Raw genomic sequence first — 4,705 nt, forward strand, 5'->3', positions numbered from 1 at the left:
TTGCAAATTTTCGTGATTTTTCCATATTTGTCATTTTTTGAACTTTAAATGTTTATAAAAAAAAACTGTGACTAACGATTTTTAATATTTTTCATCTGCCTTTGAAACAATATATTAGGAGCCTTCTATTAAATTTTCAAGCTTTTTTATCCAACAAATAAAATTTTATTGATATTTTTAGAAAAAAAACTAAAAAAAAATGGAAAATGAAAATGTCCGTAAAGAGCTCAAAATAAATCAAAATATTTTGAAAATGTTATGGTGTATAGAAAATGCTAAGATAAACATTCAGTCAAAATTTCATATATCTACGGTCATTTGTTTTAAAGTTACACCAAAAACCAAAATTGATTTTCTCGAAAACAGATTTTGCGTAAAAATTCCCGTTTTTCCTTAATTTTTCTTTTGTTTTTCACGGCGCGTTTGAAAACTATTGGAAAAAATTTACTTTTGACCCCCCAAAGTACCAACTAGATTCACTTTCCTATCAGAAAAGGTACTGTTGAAGAAAATCCAAGCACTTTTACTGTCCTAAAACGTGATGACAGACACAAAAAAAAATAAAAAAAAAAATAAAAAAAAAAATAAAAAAAAAAATAAAAAAAAAAACACACATCATTGTAAAATCAATACATTCATCGTTCCACTCAGAATCTAAAATCAAAATTTTCGTAATACATTCTAGACTGAAAATTTTGCAACTACTTAAAACATAATTTGGTGGCTATAAAATAGGTGTCTGGTATACTCATTTAAAGTTCATATTTAAATAAAATGAAATACTGAAAGCATATCGCCATATTTAAATTGTCAATATATTACGGTAGATAATTCATATGGAGTATTTATTATTTACACTAATCAATATAATTGATCCCTACCATGATTTAAGATAGTAATATCTTTAATCGGGATCGCAATTCGCAACAGTAATGTCGATGTGTATTATAATAACTGATCGTCTTTACCCTAATTTATACCTAAATAATGGCTAAATAATATAAAATACTACAACATTATCGGCAACGACCATACCACGTTGAATACACCAGTTCTCATCCGATCACTGAAGTTAAGCAACGTCGGGGGCGTGGTTAATATTTGGATGGGTGACCGCTTGTGAACACTACGTGCCATGGGCATTTTTTTGATATATTTTTGTGAAACATTCATAATTTAAAAGTGCAGCCAATGGACCACGAACGATTTTTTACAGACCCCAATTACCTTTAAACTTAATACATTTTAAAATAATATTGGGTACATCAAAGTTTTTGTATCAATAAAAATTAGTTTGATAGACCTGAACAAATAAAATAATATAAAAATCTACAATTTTATTATTGGGTATAATATAATTATAATTTTAAATTTTAGGTTCTTCGAACTTTAAATTGTATCTATATATTATATCCAATATTAATATAGAATCGATATAATAATATTACATTAACTTTGAAATTATACAACTATTAGCTAACTTTTGCTCCTTAAATATAAATACACATATTAAGATTATTATACATGTACTTGCGTTGCATTGAAATTTTGTAATATCATAAAATTATTTATTGCTGTCTAATACAACTCACACACACACACACACACACACACACACACACACACACACACACACACACACACACACACACACACACACAGTAAGTATTGTAAGCAATTTTGTAATTTCAAAATATTTTTTGAGTACATTTAACTTTTAACGTATTTTATACACACGATAACGTTTTCAAATGTAATGTTTTCGGCCAAAATTAATTCAACTTACTGCATTACCATCAACTAAATTTTTTTTTTATTGATACCTACCTAGCTGACTACTGAGACGTTGAGACGCTGGTCGCTGACTTCACTAGTGTTTACTTATAACATAATCAGTGGCGTAGCCATGATTATGAAATGGGGGAGGGGGTGTTTTAAGTATAGATTAAAACCAAGTTTTTACAGTTTTCGTATATAAATAAATTTAGGGTTCAGGACTTGACTTGTTGCACTAAAAATTATCGAAATATGCAGTTAAAATTCTCAAAATATGCTTAAATATAATATGTACTATATGTTGCTATGTAGCAACATTTTTATATTATTTTTGAAAAATCATAAAACATATTATTGCAATTTAGGTAATAAAAAACTAAAAAATAAGTAGGTATATAATCCTGATAAATAAATAAATAAATAACAACTTAATTTCTAAAAATACTTACATACAATACTAGGTTAATAAATAAGTAATAACGAATAACGTGATATGCGAATACCGTGATAAACGAATACGTATCTACTGATGTTTATTTCTTCGTACAATCTACAATCTAGATGTCAATTATAGTTTAAACACAGTTTTATCACAAAGAGACTTATGAAATTTTACATATGCAAACATTGGGCCAACTGTAGCCAAGCTCTACCAACAGCTTTAAAAGCCCTCCACACATTTTACTTAAAAAAATATTTAAAATTTACTTAATTTTTTTAAGCATATATTCAATTTTATGATAATATGGTATTAGGCTTCGGTCTCCCAAAATCTCAAAATTATCGCCTAGAGTACCTAACCAAAAAAAATATTTTTTAAGATATTTTTCTATGTTATCCAAGTATAATTTTTCCCGACAATTGTATGTACATTTAAGTTAAAAAATATACTAATATACAAACACCCAAACCCACCCCTTACTACGCCACTGAACATAATTACCATTCGGCATTTGCCCCAAACATAGGTAGGTATGAAAAGATTGAACAGGCATTTATTTAGTAATAATATTTTGTTTATTTCCATCAACTTAATTGTTATGTAAGTTTTTGATAATTTGAACATGTTCAAATTATCAAAAAGTGTGCACACTGTTGAAATTTAGTAAGTAACTACTCGAAGCTATGATGATTAATTTATACAATTTGCCTTGCTTAAGACGTCCGTCCAATCCGTAGGCTCATTTTCACAAAAGTCCGATAATGACAATAATTGACAACAGTCGTATACGTAGTACCAAAAAAAAAAAAAAAACAAAACAAAGATTTACTCGTATGTAAATTGAAACATCGGTGTGATTAAATCATTTACCGGAAGCCCGAGGGCTTCCAATCACTCTGCGCGTTTGGAAACTGGATCTGCTAGACGGACTGACGTTTCACTGAAATTTATTGAAATAAAATTTAAAAAAAAAATGTATAAAATAAAAGCATAAATTAATGTCGTTCACAAATGTTGTACCGGAAGTAACTCGGGCTTCCATTTTCCACGCATCAATAATGTAGGTATATCGTATATATTGGTATATATTGGTTCCGCTTATGACTTTACCAAGTGCATAATATATATTGTGGTAATGTGGTTATATGTAGAACCACGTGTAGGTACGTGAGACCTACTAAACATATGTACGGGGCGTCCAGTAAAGAGCAAACACTAACCAAATATTTGAAAATTTACAATTTGAAAAAATAATTGAGATGTAAGTTATATATTTGTTTAAAGTTCGGTCATCTCTTTATTGAGCGTCCTGTACAAATATATATTAAAATATACACTTAAAAATGTAAGTCTTAACTAAATTGTGCTCAAGACCATATAGGTACCAAGAGCAGGATACAGAATAAACAATACGACCTGACAAATAGTGGTGCATTGACTTGAAGAACCACGTACACACTTTAACCTACAAAAGATATGTGCAGGGCGTCCAGTAAAAAGCAAACACAAAACAAATATTTGAAATGGAAAACTTTAAGTACCTAGTTATTTTTAAATTATAAGTTTATCTGTATATTTGTTTAGCGTTTGATAATTTTTTATTGGGCGTCCTGTACATATATATATTTACATAAAAAAGAGAATCATAAACTCCTAGTAAAACTGAGCTTAGAATAAGGTACTGAATAAACCATACGACCTGACCAACTATAGTGCATAGTGCGTTATTGACTTGAAGAACTGTGTACCTACATGGATAGTTGAATGTCTAACATACAGAAGATATGTACAGGGCATCCAGTAAAGAGAGCAAACATTAACCAAATATTTGAAATTGAAAACTTGTCATTAAACGATAGTTATATATATTTGTTTGAAGTTTGATCATCTCTTTATTGGGTGTTCTGTACATATATAATTATGCGAAATAGAGGGAGTCCCGGCAAACTTCGATCCCGGATCATCTCTATGATTTTATATGTTGGTATTAAGTCTCGCCGGCTTGCAAAAAATTTTGAAAACGTCCATTTGACCGTCTGTGAAGTACTGAACACAATTTTATTCCAAATGTATACTGTTTATAATTATTATTATGCGAAGTGTGTATCGTTGCGTTGCTACGTGATGCCCGCTTTTGTGGCTGGAATCGAAAAGCGTATAAGTAGGTACCTATATTATTATTATCACGAATAACATTATAATATTTCTTTCGTTATTTCGTAGATGATAATATGCATTTTATAGGTAGGATAGGTTAGCCTAGGTACTTGGATAAATGTATTGTTTTCAAGAGTTGCACATATAGGTATAGCACCACCGGTCTCTCATGGCGATTGTCCAAATTGATTTTGGACTCTAAGCGATGCTCGTTATAGCGATTTTAGATTTCTACTCTATAATAAAAGGGTAGGTATTATAATTTAATATGCCTATATATACTTTACGAGCTATCAGTAGCCACGTGCGTATAGGCGTTGCTTATGTAGT

General features: G+C 29.7%; 1 long non-coding RNA gene and 1 pseudogene across 1 annotated transcript; one reads left to right on the plus strand and one right to left on the minus strand.

Annotated features, from left to right (window-relative positions):
- Window positions 1-1,021: 1,021 nt before the first annotated feature.
- LOC115034348 lies at window positions 1,022-1,142 on the plus strand (annotated as a pseudogene).
- A 1,620-nt stretch (window positions 1,143-2,762) lies between these two features.
- Window positions 2,763-4,303, minus strand: LOC115034295. The gene is made up of 3 exons (XR_003839657.1): window positions 3,760-4,303; window positions 3,239-3,683; window positions 2,763-3,158 (listed from the first exon to the last, which is right to left on the minus strand). It is a non-coding gene; the product is annotated as an uncharacterized LOC115034295 (long non-coding RNA).
- Between the last annotated feature and the right edge of the window lie 402 nt (window positions 4,304-4,705).

This window comes from Acyrthosiphon pisum, chromosome A2, assembly GCF_005508785.2.
Source record: "Acyrthosiphon pisum isolate AL4f chromosome A2, pea_aphid_22Mar2018_4r6ur, whole genome shotgun sequence".
NCBI lineage: Eukaryota > Metazoa > Arthropoda > Insecta > Hemiptera > Aphididae > Acyrthosiphon > Acyrthosiphon pisum.